This window comes from Oncorhynchus kisutch, linkage group LG2 (genome assembly GCF_002021735.2).
Source record: "Oncorhynchus kisutch isolate 150728-3 linkage group LG2, Okis_V2, whole genome shotgun sequence".
In the NCBI taxonomy this organism is placed as follows: Eukaryota; Metazoa; Chordata; class Actinopteri; order Salmoniformes; family Salmonidae; genus Oncorhynchus; species Oncorhynchus kisutch.
In genome coordinates, this window is record NC_034175.2 from 44,523,869 (window position 1) to 44,545,353 (window position 21,485).

General features: G+C 41.9%; 1 protein-coding gene across 8 annotated transcripts in view; it reads left to right on the top strand.

Moving 5' to 3' along the window:
• The first annotated feature begins 12,447 nt into the window (after positions 1 to 12,447).
• The window catches only part of osbpl6 (oxysterol binding protein-like 6), a 60,340-nt gene continuing 51,302 nt past the window's right edge, over positions 12,448 to 21,485 (top strand). For all 8 annotated transcript variants that reach the window (XM_031795365.1, XM_031795377.1, XM_031795406.1 and 5 more), the window contains exon 1: positions 12,448 to 12,709. The gene's annotated coding sequence lies outside the window, so the exon portion shown is untranslated. The remainder of the gene's footprint in view (positions 12,710 to 21,485) is intronic.

A 21,485-nucleotide genomic window follows, 5' to 3' on the forward strand; every position in this document is an offset into this window, starting at 1 on the left:
ATAAATAGTAATGGCGTCTTTTTGTAGGCACGAACTCAGCCATGTTTTTTTGGACAAAGCCTATGTGGAAATGAATGACGTTTTTATAGGGTTTTTGGTTACACGCCGGAAAATAAGGTCTATGGTAAACACCGGCTTAGGATATATTATACGTTTTGTTCTATGAGATCATCTTCATCAGCTAACGTAATTCTTTGTGAATTTTTAAACAATGTAATTTTTAGAAACACATGAATACTTCATAATTCATGAGGGTCATACTAACTTGACTGCAGAGGATGCTGTTGGGAGGAACGATAGAACGGACTCATTGTAAAGTCTGGAATGAAATCCATGGAATGGAGTCAAACATGTGGTTTCCGTATGTTTAATGTGTTTGATACCATTCCATTAATTCCATTACAGACATTATAATGAGCCATTCCTCCTATAGTTCCTCCCACCAGCCTCCTCTAACTGACTGATATTATCTCATATTCCCCATTATCCCCAGTGTATTTATACCTGTGTTCTCAGTTTGTCTGTTGCCAGATTGTTTGTTCGTCAAGCCTACCAGCATTTTGCCTCTTGCTCCTGTCTGTTTCTAGTTCCTGTTTTCTAGTTTTCCAGGTTTTGACCATTCTGCCTGCTCTGAGTCTGCCTGCCGTCCTGTACCTTGCCACACCACACTGGATTATTGACCACTGCCTGCCCTGACCCTGAGACTGCCTGCTGTTCTGTACCTTTTGGACTCTGATCTGGATTACTGACCTCTGCCTACCCTTGACCTGTCATTTTGCCTGCATCCCAGTTCTAAGTAATAAACTTTTGTTACCTCAACACTTTCTGCATCTGGTTCTTCCCTAAACGTGATATTGGGAGGATGTCTTCTCTCGAATGAGACGTTGACAATATTTTTGTGATATTCCTACCTCGACAAATATGTAATTTTTACGGAGAATCTAGCATATTTTTACTATTTGTCTGCCTCTTTAGTCCAAGGAGCATTGCATGTTACCATTGCCAGAGATATTATAGAAAGCAGATAGGAATCCAATGAATGAAGGAACGTGCTGTATAATGCCCCACCAAGAAGACTGTCGACCAATCGCGTTCACGTTGTCATGCTGCATCACGCAATTGCTAAGCTAATCATCACACAATTCCTTCTCAAAGTCAGTGTATACAGTGCATTCAGAAAGTATTCAGACCCCTTCCCTTTTTCCACATTTTGTTACGTTACAGCCTTATTCTAAAATTGATCAAATTAATGTTTCTCCTTATGAATCTACACACAATACCCCATAATGACAAAGCGAAAAAAGCTTTTCAGATTTTTTTTGCAAATGTATTAAAAATGTAAAACAGAAATACCTTATTTACATAAGTATTCAGACCCTTTGCTACGAAACTCGAAATGTAGCTCAGGTGCATCCTGTTTCCATTGATCATCCTTGAGATGTTTCTGCAACTTGATTGGAGTCCACCTATAGTAAATTCAATTGATTGGACATGATTTGGAAAGGCACACACCTGTCTATATAAGGTCCCACAGTTGACAGTGCACATCAGAGAGAGATGGTGGCGAATAGTGTGGACGAAAAGAGAGAAGCAACAGCTGTGCTGGAGTGCGACCAATATGGGTGACCGCTCTGATGATATGGAGCGGGAGGATGAGGTTCAAGGATCTGAATGGTCTGTAGTGGAAAGACATAGGAAGAAGAGAGATTGTGATACTGTAAGCAGTGGAGCGTCTAGTGTATAAAGCAAATAGAGATTCAAGGTAGGAAGTAAGAGCAATAATGTGTCTGAGTGGAAAGATGTCATAGCGTTTGAGACCATAGGGCCTCAATTACACTCTATCCAAGTAACTAATGCCGTAAAGAAAGAGATAGGTGAAGTTAAACTATCCCGGGTTAATTGGAAATGGTAGATTGCTAATATTTTGTGGTAGCCAGGCTCAGCAAGGGAAGATTCTGCAAATGGAAAATCTTAATGGGAAGAAGATTAAAAGCCTGGTGCTTATGCTAGGTTGAGGGGAGTCCTCACTGTGGTCCCAATATCTATGTCCACAGATGATATTGAAGAAAATGTGAAGGGAGGCAGAGTGATTGAGGCCAAAGGGTTGATCAGTAGGAAAGAGGGTCAAATGAGTGAAAGCTTGTCAGTGATGCTGAGGTTTGAGAAAGTCTTGCCAGGAAAGTACAGATAGGATTCCTTAGTTTCAATGTTTGAGAATTTGTCTCATATGCACTACTGTGTTTTAAATGCCTAAGAATGAGACATGTAGCTGTTCAGTGTAAAGGAAAGGAAAGAAAAGATGTGCCAAGTGTGGAGGGGAATGTGATTACAGTGAATGTGGAAGTAATGTGAAGGTTAAGTGTTGTAATTGTGGGGGAGGACACAGTACAGCATTTGGTAGATGCCAGGTGCAGAGAGTGGCTAGAGAAGCTCAGAGAGATAGGATCAGTCATGATGTATCATATGCAGAGGCTGTAAAACAGAGTGGTAGAACTACAGTGCAGACTGATGGGGCTTACATGGATGTACCTGTAGTAAGTGGACCTACTGTCAGGGCTGGTGCTTCTGATGGTCCTAGCATGGACTTCATATTTTTTATTGGTAAGGTTATCAATACGACTCAGGTTGTGGAAGGCAGAAATGCCAGGTTGAAGGTTATTGTGGATACAGCAAAGTAAATATTGGGGGTAACATAGGTTACTGTGGAAATAGTTTTGACATGCTGAACAATCTTAAGGGTGGAATGTTTCAGCATGATATAAAGTGTAATGGGGTTGGAGAGGGTTTTTTGGGGGGAGAAGGGAGCGTGTGGTAGGCGTTAGTAGGGATGTATTTGGTTTTGAATTGTATTTTCATGGTAGTACAGAATTGGGCAGATCATGACTGATCGTACATTCCAGCACAGTAGGTGGCGGCATGCACTTTAAACATTTGTTTGTGGATTGCCATGATATCATAGAAGAAGAAGAAGAAGAAGAAGAAGAAGAAGTGCATGTCAGAGCAAAAACCAAGCCATGAGGTTGAAGGAATTGTCCGTAGAGCTCAGAGACAAGATTGTGAGGCACAGATCTGGGGAAGGGATACTCAAAAATGTCTGCAGCATTGTAGGTCCCCAAGAACACAGTGGCCTCCATCATTCTTAAATGGAAGAAGTTTGGAAGCACCAAGACTCGTCCTAGAGCTGGCTGCCTGGCCAAACTGAGAAATTGGGGGAGAAGGGCCTTGGTCATGGAGGTGGCCAAGAACCGATGTTCACTCTGACAGAGCTCCAGAGTTCCTCTGTGGAGATGGGAGAACTTTCCAGAAGGACAACCATCTCTGCATCACTCCACCCGTCAGGCCTTTATGGTAGAGTGGCCAGATGGAAGCAAATCCTCAGTAAAAAACACATGACAGCCTGCTTGTTTTTCAGCGGCAGGCACTGGGAGACTAGTCAGGATCAAGGGAAAGATGAACGCAGCAAAGTACAGTGAGATCCTTGATGAAAACTTGCTCCAGAGCGCTCAGGACCTCAGACTGTGGCGAAAGTTCACCTTCCAACAGGACAATGATCCTAAGTACACAGCCAAGTCAATGCAGGAGTGGCTTTGGGCAAGTCTCTGAATGTTCTTGAGTGGCCCGCCCGGACTTGAACTCGATTGAACATCTCTGGAGAGACCTGACAATAGCTGTGCAGCAACACTCCCCATCCAACCTGACAGAGTTTGAGAGGATCTGCAGAGAAGAATGGGAGAAACTCCCCACATACAGGCGTGCCATGCTTGTAGCGTCATACCCAAGAAGACTCAAGGCTGTAATTGCTGCCAAAGGTGCTATCTACTCTGATTTCAGAGCACTCTTGTTTGAGTGTGCCAGAATGCAGAATAACAGATGAATTTACGAACGCACCCCATTGAATTTTACAGGTCAGTAAATGCCGGCAAAAAAAACAGAATAAAATTGTTGCTAGCAGCACAGTTACAGTCACTAACGCTCTAGATAACATGAAAACAGTCTAACCAGCTCTGCTAGGGCTAGTAAAATAGTCAGAGCGTGGTATTTTCTTATTTGTGTTTTGAAGGAGCTAGCAAGCTAGCCAACTTTAGCCAGTTAGCTTGGGTGCTTGACTGCCTTTGTGAGGTCAGAATGCTCAGATCAACCCTACTTCTCGGCCAGTGTGTCCAGTGTACACTCTGAACACGCCGCAAGAAAAATGCACTGAATTTATGGGTGTGTTTGTAATTTCACTCTGGAGTTCCAGAGTGCGCTTACAAATGGTCCCCATCAATATTACAAACTTACACTATCATATTTATGCTCATATATATTATGTTAACTAATAGCAAAGAAAAGTTTTGGAATTGGCCTAATCAAGACCACATTAAATCTGTGTGACATGATACCCTTTGGATTTATCATTTTAGAATGTCAGTGTACTAGCTAGTACACAGTGCAGGTTTTAATCATGACCAGAGGGACCACCTAAGTGCCAAATTATCCTAGCCAGATTTAAAACAGCATAATTCTGCGGTTCTGGTGAGAACGTGCTCGCCTTGACTCAACACTGAGAATTCCGAGGTGACTTAACCTGTCATCAACCATTGATGTCTTAAGGTGGGTTTTAATCAGTTTCAAAGCTGAGAAGCTTCTCTCTCAAGAATCACTGCTGACTGGTGTAACAACAGAAATCTTACGAAGTCGAAATAGCTCATGGAACACCTCTTTATAAGGTTCTAGAAACACAACAAAGTCAAGGAGAGTAGACATTCTGTCCCATCTACTTTTCTCTCTCTTATCAAGAAACTGCTTGGTTGGATGAACCTCCTGTTTGAGGTCCTTTAAATCTGACTCAATGGTCTGACAAAAGGCAAACAGAGGCTCCTCATTCAAGAATGTTGTACTCTTTGGGTTGAGAGACTGGACCCCATGCATTATCTCACAATTGTTCTTTGAAAAACGCCTTTGCAGCTCAGCTGTGAGACTGTCAAGCATCGGATAGCTCTTTGGAAGCTCTCACCATCACTTTGGTCACTTCCTGTTGTACAGTGCTCATCATCAATGAGTCATGAAATCTTAAGCTTGTTTTAGGCTGTCCTTTACACACTTATTTTGCAGTGATCTGCAATCTCTTCAACCTCTTTCAATAGTTCTCCAAAGTAACCCTCACTTCTGTAGTCCTGTGGTGTGTCTGTAAGGGCAACTACTAGATCCACAGCCCTTCCTGTAATGTGTCTGTAAGGGCACCTACTAGATCCACAGCCCTTGCTAGGTCAAGAGAGCTTGATTGGAGCATGTCAGAAAGACATTTGGCATCACATCAGCACTTTACAAAAGGTAACCAAAGCCCTATGAAATGTAAATCTATCTGAGAAAGAAGGCCCCTTGCCTCCACTGATCTATCACCACTACTTTCAAGCGTGATATCCTGTAGTAGCACTCTCAGAACTGCTGGAAGCCTGTCCCTCAGATTATGGCATGCCATGTATCTGCAGGCCCACCTTACATCCGTACGTCTCTGTAGTTCCCTGGGCTGCTGCTCTGGATACAACTCTTTCTGAACTGCAAGCCACTTGAGATGAACGTACAAGCCAGATACAAAGTTATAAAGCTTCTGCAGGAGAGCAAAAAAATGAACTGCTTCAGGCACTGATTTTACAGCATCGACAAGAACCAAATTCAAACAATGTGCATTACAGTGCACATAAAATGCTAATCTTTTTAATCCATGCAGACACACCAGAATTCTTTCCGCTCATGACGGATGCCCCACAAGATTATTTCTCTAGTCCAGACCATGTTTTTCAAGCAATCAATTATCTTTTTTGTGACACCTGCTGTATCTAAGCTTTCAGCAGACTGAAAGTGTAAAAAGCTTTTGTGGATGGCCCCGTTGTAATAGTACCTCACAACTAAAGACATTTGTTCTTTTTTCTCTAAATCTTTGGTTTAATCTGGAATTACACTAAAAACTTAACTTTCTTTTACTTCTCTTATTATTTCACTTTGTACCATCTCAGCTAAGCCCTCAAGAACTTCGTTCTGGATTTGGTGGCTTGTGTACTTAGCATTGCTACATGCATTCATCCTTTTCTCCATGAGAGGGTCATGTTTTGCTATTGCTTCTAAGATTGTCAAAAAATTACCCTTGTTGTGAGAGTCATCAGATCTCACAACATCATGACCTCTGCGCTAAATTTTGAGTGGCAGTTAATCGGAGCACATCTGCAATTGTTTTAATGTAAGTACTGCTGTTGAAAGCCCTTTTCCTAGTACCATGCTGAGTTAAGTAGTACTTTAAAGTATTTTTACTTTAGTACTTTACACCACTGATAATCAACAGTTTATACAAAAAAAACTTTATAGTCTAAAGTTTTCCTTAATGTTTTGTAATGTGATTCACTTTTTAACTTTGGGCTGGAGGAATAGTTGCCAACTTGTGTTTGTGTTGAAAATAACTCTGTGATAAAGCAATGGACAGTGACCTCTGTACCTTACTTTGATGTTTTTGTTATTTTACTAACACTGAAAGTGATGACAAGTTATTTTTGGTGTCTCATTTCCTCTTAACATTGATATGTTTATGTTACAGTAACAGACAAGTGAAAATCTCACATTTAAATGTGCAATATACAGAAATCGCAATGCCATTTCCTGGTTGCTAAAATTTGCCTACCATCTAAACTGCTGTGAACTGTCACGCCCTGACCATAGAGAGCCATTGTTTCTCTATGGTGTAGTAGGTCAGGGTGTGACTAGGGGGTATTCTAGTTTATAATTTCTATGTTGTGTTCTAGTTTATATTTTCTATGTTGGTGTTTTGTATGATTCCCAATTAGAAGCAGCTGGTATCAGCTGCTTGTCTCTAATTGGGGATCATATTTAAGTAAATATTTCTCCCACCTGTGTTTGTGGGATATTGTTTTGTGTTTGTGCACCACGTTGTCACATTTAGTTGTTCGTTTATTGATATATTTGTTTTTGCTTTAAGATTCACTTTTCAATAAATATGTTGAACTCAACATCTGCTGCCCCTTGGTCCCCTTCTTACGACAACCGTGACAGAAATATCTCTTCCAAAACCAAAAATATTGTATTTTGAGATGTTTGAAGCTAATGTAAAAAAAACAAAAGTAAAAGAGCAAAAATGAAAGTTAAGAACGGGAAGCCACTACTTAAACTTGCTTTCAATGAGAATGACAGATCTAGTACTCACCATTCCATGTGAATTTGGTCGGGTCACCCCAAAAGTTTCATAATGCAGCTTTAAAAGTTCATATTTTGTTAACTCGTATCCAAATAATGTTGTTGACTCGTCCTATACTTATATTTGTGACAATCATCAGTCTATTTGCATCAGAGTAGGATTCTATTGCATTGACACGCACGATTCAGCATGCACTCTACACAGACCGATGCAGCATAAACAATCAGAGGTGCAGTAGGCCTACAGTATGTGCAAATAGACCATTGCCATATATAGATCTGTGCCATTTACTTTGGACTGGACTGTGTTTACAGCATGAGCGGCCGTGAGTAGATGCACTTGTTTTGAAATGAAAGCAAGAGCTGCATGTAGTCACGTGTCTAGAAAATCTTCATATCCTTTGCTAGTTAGTGAGTTATTAGCCCAGTTGTAGATCATTAATAGTCAGCAATAGGGGAGCGATTGCTTCCTTCAAAAGCACAAAACGTGTACATGTCTACTAGACATATTTGAAAAGCGAGTCAGGTAAAGAGCTTTTTTTGTTGTCTTAGGGGCAGTGTTGTATCTTGATACAGGCTTGAATAAGCTAAGAAGTCTCTATGGGGGTACCACAGGGTTCAATTCTCGTGCCGACTCTTTTCTCTGTATATCTCAATGATGTCGCTCTTGCAGAGGGTGATTCCCTGATTCACCATTCTGTATACATCTGGCCCTTCTTTGGACACTGTGTTAACAAACCTCCAGACAAGCTTCAATGCCATACAACACTCCTTCCGTGGCCTCCAACTGCTCTTAAACGCTAGGAAAACCAAATGCATTCTTTTCAACCGTTCGCTGCCCACACCCGCCCGCCCGACTAGCATCACTACTCTGGACGGTTCTGACCTAGAATACGTGGACAACTACAAATACCTAGGTGTCTGGCTAGACTGTAAACTCTCCTTCCAGACTCATATTAAACATCTCCAATCCCAATTTAAATCTAGAATTGGTTTCCTATTTCACAACAAAGCCTCCTTCACTCATGCCGCCAAACATACCCTCGTAAAACTGATTATCCTTCCGATCCTCGACTTCGGCGATGTCATTTACAAAATAGCTTCCAATACTCTACTCAGCAAACTGGACGCAGTCTATCACAAAGCCCCTTATATCACCCACCACTGCGACCAAGATTCTCTAGTTGGCTGGCCCTCGCTACATATTCGTCGCCAGACCCACTGGCTCCAGGTCATCTATAAGTCTATGCTAGGTAAATCTCCGCCTTATCTCAGCTCACTGGTCACGATAACAACACCAACCGTACAACATGCTCCAGCAGGTATATCTCACAGGTCTTCCCCAAAGCCAACACCCCCTTTGGCCGCCTTTCCTTCCAGTTCTCTGCTGCCAATTACTGGAACTAATTACAAAAATCGCTGAAGCTGGAGACTTATATCTCCCTCACTAACTTTAAACATCAGCTATCTGAGCAGCAAACCGATCGCTTTACATAGCCCATTTGTAAATAGCCCACCCAATCTACCTACCTCATCCCCATATTGTTTTAATGTACTTTTCTGCTCTTTTGCACACCAGTATTTCTACTTGCACATCATCTGCTCATCATCTATTCATTCCAGTGTTAATTTTCTAAAATGTAATTACTTCACTACTATGGCCTATTTATTGCCTTACCTCCTCACACCATTTGCACACATTGTATATAGACTTAATTTGTTTTCTATTGTGTTATTGACTGTACGCTTGTTTATTCCATGTGTAACTCTGTGTTGTTGTTTGTGTCGCACTGCTTTGCTTTATCTTGGCCAGGTTGCAGTTGTAAATGAGAACTTGTTCTCAACTGGCCTACCTGGTTAAATAAAGGTGAAATATATATATATTTTTAAATGGAGCCAATAGGCAGGGGGTAGCATATTTAGTCTGATTCTCTGTAATAAGGGTTTGGAAATAATAATGCATTTTATTTATAAAAGCGGTTTCTTGCATTAAACAACACAACAAAATGTTCAGTCACCTCCTTGTCGAACAGGTTAATGTCAAGCCCTGCATGTTTTTTTCAAAATCTCATGGAATGTAGGCCTACATTGAACACCACACATTGGCTGCTACTGTAGGCTGAATGATAGAACAGCTATTTAAATGTTAAAACATTGTTTTTGATGGTAGGCCACTCCGGTAGGCCTACATTATGATCAAATGGCCACAGTAGCCTACTTGGCCACTGTTAAAACTGCAACTTACAGCCTCAGTGTTCACAGTAGACACGGAAGTTGCACAGATTTTTCACAATGTTCAAGTTTGCGCTCAGAAGACCTGAATTGAACTGAGAATTTGCTCAGTGCCTAATTTTTTGGGGGGAACCTGGCCTACTACTATACCCAGTTCAAAGACGCTTAAATGCCAAGGCAGCAAGCACTCTTCCTGGGGTCCACACATATTAAAGCACTTACATTACATATAAAACAAATGATAAAACAGTACATCATATAACATTATTACACCACTACATAATTACAATACAAAATGTTTAATACCACCATACAACAATATCACAATGTATGCATATGTATGTGTCTGTACCTTGTGTGTTGTTCCATAAGGTGTATTTTTACCTGTTTTTTAAAAATGTGATTCAACTGCTTGCGTCAGTTACCTGATGTGGAATAGAGTTCCATGTAGTTATGGCTCTATGTAGTAATGTGCGCCTCCCATAGTCTGTTCTGGACTTGGGGACTGTGAAGAGACCTCTGGTGGCATGTCTTGTGGGGTATGCATGGGTGTCCGAGCTGTGTGCAACTATTTTAAACAGACAGCTCGGTACATTCAGCTTAGTCAACACGTCTTAAAAGTACACGGAGAGCTAACATTAATGATATTCATGTTAATCTCTCATGGCTAAAAGTGCATCACTACTTGTTTTTGTAAGGGCCAGCCGTGCTGCCGTGTTCTGAGCCAACTGTAATTTTCCTAAGTCCCTCTTTGTGGCACCTGACCACACTACTCAACAGTACTTTAGGTGTGTCAAAACTAGGGCCTGTGGGACCTGCCTTGTTGACAGTGCTGTTAAGGCAGAGCAGCGCTTTATTATGGACAGACTGCTCCCCATTTTAGCTACAGTTGTATCAATGTTTTGACCATGACAGTTTACAATCCAGGGTTACACCAAGCAGTTTAGTCACCTCAACTTGCTCAATTTCCACATTATTCATTACGAGATGTAGTTGAGGTTTAGGATTTAGCGAAAAATTTGTCCCAAATACAATGCTTTTAGTTTTGGAAATATTTAGGACTAACTTATTCTTTGCTACCCATTCTGAAACTAACTGCAGCTCTTTGTTAAGTGTTGCAGTCATTCCAGTTGCTGTAGTAGCTGACGTGTTATAGTGTTGAGTCATCCGCATACATAGGCACACTGGGAAATAAATTAAGTTACTTGCATTGTGTCTGCCAACGCCCCTAGGATAATGCACATTTGTTGCAGCATTATGACGACTCATTGTCACAATGGTAGAGATTAACTGAACTGGTCTTGGTTCATTGATAAGTCATTATTTCAACGCAGCCTTTAAATGCGTGGAGAGATTTTGAAGGACTCCGTAGTGTAGTCTATAGCTGGGTTGAGGGTGGGGTAGTCCGACATTTGGAAAGAGTTATGGTTGGAGCAAAGGCACGTGCCAGGTTGAAGAAGGAAGCTAAGAATAAATGACGGGCCAGCGAGGGTTAGGTGGGATGTAAAATAGGATAAGTAAAGCAAGGGTGAGACTAGAGTGGATATCCTTTGTAGAACTTCAAGTAAACTGTGATGGTGAGGTGTGAAAGCTCTGTATGTACCATGCCAGAGTCAAATATATAGAGCTGAGTTAGCAAAACTGATTAAAAAAACTATTTATGTCTGACTCATGGTGCTAATAGCCAATACTATAGTGTCACGTACTGTAATCGAGAAAGCGCTGAATATTGGCGAAGTACCAACATTTTCAGCTGTGGGTGTGTTCAGCCTTCCATGAAATGCACCTGATGTAATGTGAGCCATGGGGAGTGGCTAAGAACTTTGAGACTGCAGACAGTGTAACCCTCTAATGACAGATACGAAATATGATAATTGCTACTGGTACAGCACTGGTAGTAAATATACACAACTCATTTACATCACTCAACAATACCTATCTTGCTTGCCACTAAAATTACACCAAATTGTCTCGGAGTTGATGGCTTTGGTTAAATTACAACCACTAGATGGCAGTCTAATTCTTGGGAGAAACTTGCATTGCTCTATACTCCAAGAGAGGGGGCATGAGATGACTCAAATTCATCCTGGACGAATGGCTGGTTTAAACTTTTACCAACTGGGAGATTTATACCCCACAGATAAATATAACAAAGATTCTAACCTGATCTCAATCTTTATTAGTAGTAATTAAGGGGGAATGCAGAGAGTTGGGCTCCAACCAGAAACCACAGTGTTGTAAACAGTACCACCTGTGTCATGAAGATCCAGACCTTTTGGCTGAGGCCGTAGTATGCACACATACAGCTCCAGACCTTTTGGCTGAGGCTGTAGTATGCACACATACAGGTCCAGACCTTCTGGATGAGGCCATAGTATGCACACATACAGATCCAGACCTTCTGGATGAGGCCGTAGTATGCACACATACAGATCCAGACCTTCTGGATGAGGCCGTAGTATGCACACATACAGATCCAGGACTAAGACCCCAGGCATAAACCACAATGTGACATGGGAACACTTCTAACAGGTAAGAGACCACAGTTTGGTTATCCCACACTGCCACCAATTTGCAGTTACGGAGCGAGCACACTTCTACATGTGCCAGATAGACCTTATAGTACCATCACACACAAGGACCTATAAAAACGAACACCATTTGTCCTGGTGTTGTAGGCCATCACACTAAAATATAAAAGAACAGTATGTTGCATAGAACAGTGTGTGTCTGTGTTTTAGTATGTTCTTTTGGTCTTTTTATAGGCACAATCAGTAAGATTCCCTGCGGTTCAAGAAGGTTTCCACTGATTCTTGAATTTCTAAATTATGCTTAGCACAATCCTTCTAACCCCGAAACGTGTTATAATTATAATTCCTCTGTAGCGGTCTGTCTCGGGACGTCAGTCTATCAGGGAACTTGTTCACTGTGCTGACATAAAATAATCCAGTGCCTGGTTTTGCGAAACACAATTGGCCCATTTGCGCTCGGATCCAGTACGGTCATTTCTTCCCTCCAAAACTCATTCTTGCTGCAGGGAGGAGCGTTGAGCATCCGTCTGAGTGACTGCATTCAAGAAGAGAACGGGCATACACAGCACTTTTTTGACTTTCCATTGCTTATGTTCTAAACCTCGATCTCATCTACTGTATTAGGAAGGGGTTTCAACGCGGAGCATCCTAGGCTAACATCATCTGTCTCAATAGGAACGCGGGGTTTTCTGTTGCATAGGGAAGTCGTATCATTTATTTCCTGCGCAAAAAATTGCAGACATGGTCAATACAACGAAACATCGGTAAGCTAGCAATGTTTTCCATACTTGATCTAACTATTTTATGTGAATTGTTTCCATACGCTTTGAAATTGAAGTAAAAAAATAAACATCTAGAAAATGCTATCCATTCAAGTGATAACTCGGCATCCTCAGACACAGTGGAAGGCTACTTATGTTTATAACCCCATCTAACCAATGACTACCTGAGAAATGGATGACAGTCTACTTTTGCTGCATTTGAATGGCCGACTTCTGACTTGAAACATAACTGTCTGCAAAGGGGCCTACACTTAATTCATATTTTAAGTCATATTTAGTGGTACAGTGTCAGTTTATCCTTTAATGATGCGAAAATTGATTGGCGAGTGACGTACATACAAGTTGCATCATCACGCTGTCACTATCTGCAGTGCATGACTTGGACTGAAAAGCAGCCCGTACTCATTTTTTGGCAGCCGGTACTTAGGTACAGGAGCTCCACAATACTTTTGAGGGGTGCAGGAGTTGAAGCAGTGGAACATTTTAGGTGGTGGTACTCAGCTCATGTGTGCTCCTGCCCAAGTCAGGCACAGACAATCTGGAATCATATTTAACGTGTGATTATCATGCACCTTGTATCAAGACCTTTTCCAACTCCTCTGCCAGTAGCCTACAATTATATTCTGGATGAGCATCCATCCCATCAGGGAATTTGCTGAAATGAAGGTCAGGAAGTGACATTGCAGTGAGGTTTAAAAATATCCAAAAGGACAAAGCCTTGAGGAAGGGATTTACAAGAGGAATGTTGTAATTATCTGCCTGTTTCTGTTTCTGTTTTTTTAGGACTAGTAATTGATTTAGGACCAAGGAGAGGAGACCTCAATGTATCATTCTTTCATAGAGTTCATATCGAATCCCCAGGCAGAACCAGGTCCCATATTCAGAAAGTGGCTCGGTGTAGTAGTGCTGATCTTCTTATTTGTGTGATTTAGAAGGCACAACTGATCCTAGACCAGCACTCTTATTAAAGCCACATTGAGACTAGTTTCACCATTAAACCGTTTCGTCTTTCCGATGACTGGTTTTATTGAAAATTGTGACTCACAATTGGAACCCATGAGCTGTGCTTTAATTAGTCAATAACAGTAGTTAGCTGAAGAGCCTGTGGACCTGAAGGACCCAGTCATTAACATCAGGTTTAATGAGATTCCTTTTGGAAAATGCTTAGTGGTGGTTCTGAGGCCGAAAGAGGGAAACAAATGACTTAACACATTAATGTGTTGTTAATCACTTACTAAACATTGACGTTACTGCACTGCTCTGCTTATATTAGCCACATTTTGCCCTGTTGGAAACAAATAAGCCATAGTGAGCAGAACAAGCAAAGAGGGGGGCAGAGCCAAACACTAGCTAGCGAGATCCTATTGGCACGTTCTAGCATAATTTGCATATTTCCATAAGGCAACGCCTACTCTGTGAATTGCACGTGTGCAATAACTCAATTTGCCTTTGCACTTACTGTAAACAACGTGATTTTAAAAAACTTTTGTGAAGGGTAAAGTCTACAAACCTTAGTCCATTCTGTTCATAACATATTTTGGTTTTGGGAACAGAACTGTATTGAGATCAAATGTTTAATCGATGCGAAAATTTGCAGAAAATCTGCCACAATCCATCTCCTCCCATCTTCTCACTACCACATGTGACCCGTTTCAGGAAACTAGGTGTATGTCGCGGGTCACTACTTCACAGAAGAGCCGTTTGAACATATTTAATGTTGTATATTTTTTATTTAGGTTTCTCCCTGCATGCGGTCACTGAGTCCGAGGTGCTAAAGGAGCTCCTTAAACTAGACCCCCAAAAAACATCTGGGTGGTTTAGACCCTGTTTTCTTTAAGGTTGCTGCCCCTACAGTATAATCGCCAAGCCCATCTCTGACCTTTTTAACCTGTCTCTCCTCTCAGGGGAGGTTCTCATTGCTTAGAAGGCAGCCACAGTTAGTCCTTTATTTAAACGGGGAGATCAAGCTGATCCTAACTGTTATAGGCCTATTTCTATTTTGCCCTGTTTATCAAAAGTGTTGGAAAAACTTGTCAATAATCAACTGACTGGTTTTCTTGATGTCTATAGTATTCTCTCTGGTATGAAATCTGGTTTTCTGCTCAGGTTATGGATGTGTCACTGCAACCTTAATGATGTCACCATTGCCCTTGATTCTAAGCAGTGTTGTGCTGCTATTTTTACTGACTTGGCAAAAGCTTTTGATACGGTAGACCATTCCATTCTTGTGGGCCGGCTAAGGAGTATTTGTGTCTCTGAGGGGTCTTTGACCTGGTTTGCTAGCTACCTCTCTCAAAGATTGCGTGTATAAAGTCAGAACATCTGCTGTCTCAGCTACTGACTGTCACCAAGGGTGTACCCCAAGGCTCGATCCTAGGCCCCACGCTGTTCTCAATTTACATCAACAACATAGCTCAGGTAGGAAGCTCTCTCATCCATTTATATGCAGATGAAACAGTCTTATACTCAACTGGCACCTCCCCGGATTTTGTGTTAAACGCTCTACAATAAAGCTTTCTTAGTGTCCAACAAGCTTTCTCTGCCCTTAACCTTGTTCTGAACACCTCCAAAACAAAAGTAATGTGGTTTTGTTAAAAAGAATGCCCCTCTCCCCACAGGTGTGATTACTACCTCTGAGTGTTTACAGCTTGAGGTAGTCACCTCATACAAGTACCTGGGAGTATGGCTAGACGGTACACTGCCCTTCTTTCAGCACATATCAAAGCTACAGGCTAAAGTTAAATCTAGACTTGGTTTCCTCTATCGGAATCACTCCTCTTTCACCCCAGCTGCCAAACTAACCCTAATTCAGATGACCATCCTACCCATGCTAGAATACGGAGACATAATTTATAGATTGGCAGGTAAGGGTGCTCTCAGGCGGCTAAATGTTCTTTACCATTCGGCAATCAGATTTCCCACCAATGCTCCTTATAGGACACATCACTGCACTCTATACTCCTCTGTAAACTGATCATCTCTGTATACCCGTCGCAAGACCCACTGGTTGAGGCTTATTTATAAAACCCTTTTAGGTCTCACTCCCCCCTATCTGAGATATCTACTGCAGCCCTCATCCTCCACATACAACACCCGTTCTGCCAGTCAACACCCGTTCTGCCAGTCACATTCTGTTAAAGGTCCCCAAAGCACACACATCCCTGGGTTGCTCGTCTTTTCAGTTTGCTGCAGCTAGCGGCTGGAATGAGCTGCAACAAACACTGGACAGTTTTATCTCAATCTCTTCATTCAAAGAATCAATCCTGGACACTCTTAATGACAGTTGTGGCTGCTTTGCGTGATGTATTGTTGTCTCTACCTTCTTGTCCTTTGTGCTGTTGTCTGTGCCTAATAATGTTAGTACCCTGTTTTGTGCTGCTACTATGTTGTACTGCTACTATGTTGTGTTGTCATGTGTTGCTGCCATGCTATGTTGTCGTCTTAGGTCTCTCTTTATGTAGTGTTGTGTTGTCTCTCTTGTCGTGATGTGTGTTTTGTCCTATATTTTTATTTAATTTATGTTTATTTTTACTCCCAGCCCCCACCCCCGCAGGAGGCCTTTTGGTAGGCCGTCATTGTAAATAAGAATTTGTTCTTAACTGACTTGCCTAGGTAAATAAAGGTTTTAAAAAATCATAATGATAATAATAAAACATCTAAAACTTTTATTTAACTTTGCAAGTCAACTTTGCAAGTCACATTCTTATTTACAATGACAGCCTACTAGTAAACACTTTTTTTAAAATCGAAATGCGTTTTTTGGTGGAAATGCCTTCTTGAACATGTGAACTTTCATGTGCCTTAATAACAAACTTGTATGCCATCTGTAAATACAAATAAAAATGTTAAATTACAAGCCTAGTTGGTTTAGCCACAGAGAAAGTAAGCAACCTTCCCACTAGCCATGATTGGCTGAGATAATGAGTGGGCTGGAACATGTACTGTATTTTTTTCTTTTTTTAACCCCTGTTCTCCAAAATTTCATGGTATGCAATTGTTAGTCTTGTCCCATTGCTGCAACTCCCGTACAGACTCGGGAGAGGTCGAAGATCGAGAGCCATGCGTCCTCAAACACAACCCAGCCAAGCCGCACTGCTTCTTGACACAGCGCCCGCTTAACCCGGAAGCAAGCCGCACCAATGTGTCGGAGGAAACACTGTACACCTGGCGACCGTGTCAGAGTGCATTGCGCCCGGCCACAGGAGTCGCTAGTGCGCGATGGGACAAGAACATCCCTGCCGGCCAAACCCTCCCCTAACCCGGACGACGCTGGGCCAATTGTGCACCGCCCCATGGGTCTCCCAGTCGCGGCCGGCTGCGACAGAGCCTGGACTCAAACCAGGATCTCCAGTGGCACAGCTAGCACTGTGATGCAATTCCTTAGATGACTGCACCACTCGCGAGGCCGAAGTGTACTGTTAGTTAGCTAATGCTAGCTGGCTGCCTCACTAGCTAACGTTATGTGTATGCAGTGGTGATTTTAGCATGTAAATCTTGGTGGGGCAAAAAATTCATAAAAGTGGGATGCATGCCAGCATTGCACTATAACGGTGACAAACGGTGCCCACAAACAGTCTACGTAAAGCAGCCCCAACAGCAGTCCCAACATCTTACCACTGCTATACCTGGCTATCAGAGGAGCCTTGTCTGGCAGTGAAACAGTTGATTCAGCCTCATTTACTGCCTTTTTAAAAAACATAGCTGATATGGCTGACTTGCTTAAACAAATGTGGTTTTTAATGATAATTGAGATGCACAAACTATGGCATAAGGACAAGGGGCAATCTGTAATTTCCATTAAATCATTAATGAGCGAGCTAGGACGGACGTAGTCATAACTATTTCCCTAGCAATTTTCAAATGTACAGCGACAGAATTCCGAACATAGGCCATTCTTACAGTGTTCTCCCTGTACACCAAGTCAGAACCGTAGGATAAATAACGGGGGCATATAAGCAGACAAAAAAAAGCTCAGAACAGTAGGCAAATTAAGAGGGGTAAATAGACCAAACGATTAGGGTGAGGCACATGGGCTACCAACATCTTACTACACAAAATACACTTAGTATTAGTTTCTTAGCTACAGTATACATATCTCCCTGGCATATTACATAATTTATGCAGCAGCATACAATACATTTTTGGACTCACCTTGTTGTGCTGTGCTCACTTGAACAGGAAGGTGGCACGGCGGTTCTTCGTGGGCAAATTTTGTCATCAATGTTTGGCATTCTCTGGATTTATGGTTCTTTCAAAACAACTGGGAACTTGGAGTAAACAAGGTCGAATCATGGTGATGTCATTGATTTTCAGGTCGTAGCTTGAGAAAGAGGCCGGATTTACAATTCCGAGCTGGATGACCCTTCAAAACATATTTTCCCAGTCGGAGCTTGTTTATTCCCGACTTCCCAGTTGTCTTGAACTCACTGAAGTCAAGTTTACGTAGTTCCGAGTTAATAGTTGTTTTGAGCGAATAAATATGATTTATTTTTTGCAAAAAATGTGTGGCTCAAAACAGGTTGGGCTCTGCCCTGAATGACAGGTTACCACTGCGTGTATGATATTATTATTTGTATATCTGAGCCATTTGCTTGGCTATCTAACATTGAATCTGGTTGATTAGCTACCTGCAGATTCATGCAGGGTAGTAACGTCATGAGTTGCGATGATAGTTCATTGTTTGGCTAGCTAGCTACATGTCTTAACAAAAGACTCCACTATGCAAGTAACCATTTCGGGTGCGTTCCTAAATTTAGTCTGGCCATCTACTCTGATTTCAGAGCACTCTCTTCTGAGTGTGCCAGAGCGCAGAATAACTGCTGAATTTACGAACGCTCAACACCCGTTGAATATATGGCCGGTGTCAGTAAATGTCGGCAAGAAAGCATAGTTAAATTGTTGCCAGCAGCACAGTTACAGTTACCAATGCTCTGGATAACATAAAAACAGCCTAACTAGCTCTGATAGGGCGAGTAAAATGGCCAGAGTTTGGATGGGGGCAAATGTTTAAGAGGGTGTGAACGATGCTGAATGGGTGTAGACAAAGAAGAGCTCTCCAGTAGGTACCAAAACATTCAAAGACCATTTTCTCAAAAGTGAGGTTACAAGTTTTTCAATAGCTGAATTACTTTCCCATTGTTCATCAAATCCATTGTATGATATACCATTTTGTAGCTCTGTGTATCTGCTTTTATCCGATGTAAAAAAAAACACCGTTTCAAATTTTGCTACATAAGACCGAATCGAGGCGGTCGGTCACATATTTGGTAGTGAGTGGAAACGCCAAGCGGATGCTTCACATGTATACATCCAGTGAAATATCTGTCTCATTGTTCTATATGTGGTGTTACTATGCGCTAATTCAAGTTGAAGCAGTTGCAACACTTTAATCATCACATTCGAAGGTGACACCATACGAAATGCAACTCTTTTAACCTCCTATTGTCAGTAGTTCTGTTCATCTAAACCCTGCTGCTCACCCCTCCCACTCATCCAATCAATATTCGTTATTACCTGTTAATAATCTCAGACAATAGTTGTGCTCCAATGGGAACAAAGCCCCCTGTGTTCTCTTCCTGTAATATGATCTGCATGAGTCGGTTGTCGGGCCTGCTTAATTGTGCAACAGAAAGGGTGATCAGCGGCATCCTCAGGGCAGCAGACAGTCCCGTCAATACCAGTGTGATAACGATGACTAACTAGGTGGTACTGTACATGTGCCTGATATACCTCTCATCGAAACAAGGAAAACATTAGTACCCCCTTCCCCTGCATAGGTAAAGTCCTATGTAAATTGGATTTGTTACTGGCGTGTGATTTTAAGTAGTGTGAAATATATGGCATGGTGATTTGTCCTGCGGCGTGAAGTTGTTGTGCTTGTCATTCCTTTTCCAGAACATGTGTATGCGTTTGCGTCTATTTGGACCACTCGACAACAACGACATATCCAAAATAGCAAAGACAACAGACTTGTCCTCACGTATCAATAGAAAATCCCTGCTTCATTGGGCTATGGCTGTAAGCTGCTTAACATGCTGGAAGCACTCAGGGGCACTTGGCTATTCTAAGTGAGCTTCCTCCTCTTCCTCCTCCTCAACCCCTCCCAAATCTAATGGGGGCAGGCGGGAAAAGTAAAGTTTAATCCAAGGATTTCAACTGTGCTGGAGACAGCAGGAGCCACTACTGTCCTACTACTATCTTAGTGTTGTGGATACTTAGCTAGGGCACTTGGCCTAGGCCAGTGGATCTGCTGTTGTCACATTTCCTTTGCCAAGGAAGGACATTTAACTCATGGCCGACTGGATGGCCGACAGCCTTTTGGCTAAACCTCCCCGAGGTCTCTGGTATGAATGCCTTTTCCTTCTCTCTCTATGGCAGTTTAGTACTGTGGAGAATTGCCTGGCTGGCTGGCTAACATTCCTGCTATAGAGGCCTTTTGGAAAACACTTAGTGGTAGTTCTGACGCCCGAAAGAGTGAAATAAATGACTCGACACATGAATGTGTCGTTAACTACTTCCTAAACATTGACTTTACTTCACTGCTCTGCTAATATTAGCCACATTCTGCCCTGTGGGCTTGTATGAGCCATTGACATCCCTCATCTACACATCTCAGCTCCGTAATGGATGGACTCTTATAATGACATGTTTTGCAGTCTTTGGTAACCAATTTGTACTTTTGATTAGTTGCAAATGAAGCGAACAAGCTGTCCAGAGTCATTTTCCCATCCTTTGGTAACGATAAATGCCTGGCAAGGACTATGATTTAGTATTCCACTGAATTTAACACAAATAACAAGATGTGACCAATATTGCGTAAGTCTTTTTATCAGCCATGTGTCTAATAATTAGGGTTGTTTACTCAGTTCCTGCTTTACTATTTGCAGGCTGGTTGGACTGTCTCCCGAGTTCAATTTAATGAACCTTGATCAGTCAAGAAACGGATGTCTGCACAGATGGCTCTAATTAGATTATTTTAATTGTACAAGGAATTCTATCCTTTGGAGTATAGCAGTCTGAAACATCACACTGTTGTAGCCATCCACTCTAATAGAAAACAATCTCACAGTATCCTGGATTTTCCTAGATTCCCTGCCATAGCCAATCACAGAGGCCGTTATTGACAAGTCTCCAAGTGGATGATTTGGATCAGAACCAGATTCTGGAAGGAAAGCACTGTAGCCCACCTGACATTCTTCAGATTAGCTGGAGGGTGAAATCGTGGTTAGATGGGATGGGACTCAGTTCTGGTTTCATGTGGGTGATTAGGCTGAGAAGGCATTTTGGTTCGGAGGAGGTGTAGGTGGGAGGAAAGCCCAGTTTTCTTGACTTGTCATGAAGGTGGTGGGGGGGGGGGTTATACAACAGGGAACATTTGATAGTACAGGTGCCTATTTGGGAAGAATCATAAGGAAGCATGATTGTTATCTGCTTAGTGTTCTCCACAAAGCCTGTATGTTAATATGAAGCTCCATCCATAAGGCAAAATCAACTAGCGCAGCACTTACAAATTACTGATTTTGCTGAGAGAACTTGATGTCCAAAAGATTGTAGGGGCTGTTTTGTTAGACTTCAGTGCGACTTTTGACATTATCGATCATAGTCTGCTGCTGGAAAATCTTATGTGTTATGGTTTTACACCCCCTGCTATATTGTGGATAAAGTGTTACCTGTCTAACATAACACAGAGGGTTTTCTTTAATGGAAGCCTCTCTGACATAATCTGGTATTCCCCAGGGCAGCTATCTATGCCCCTTTA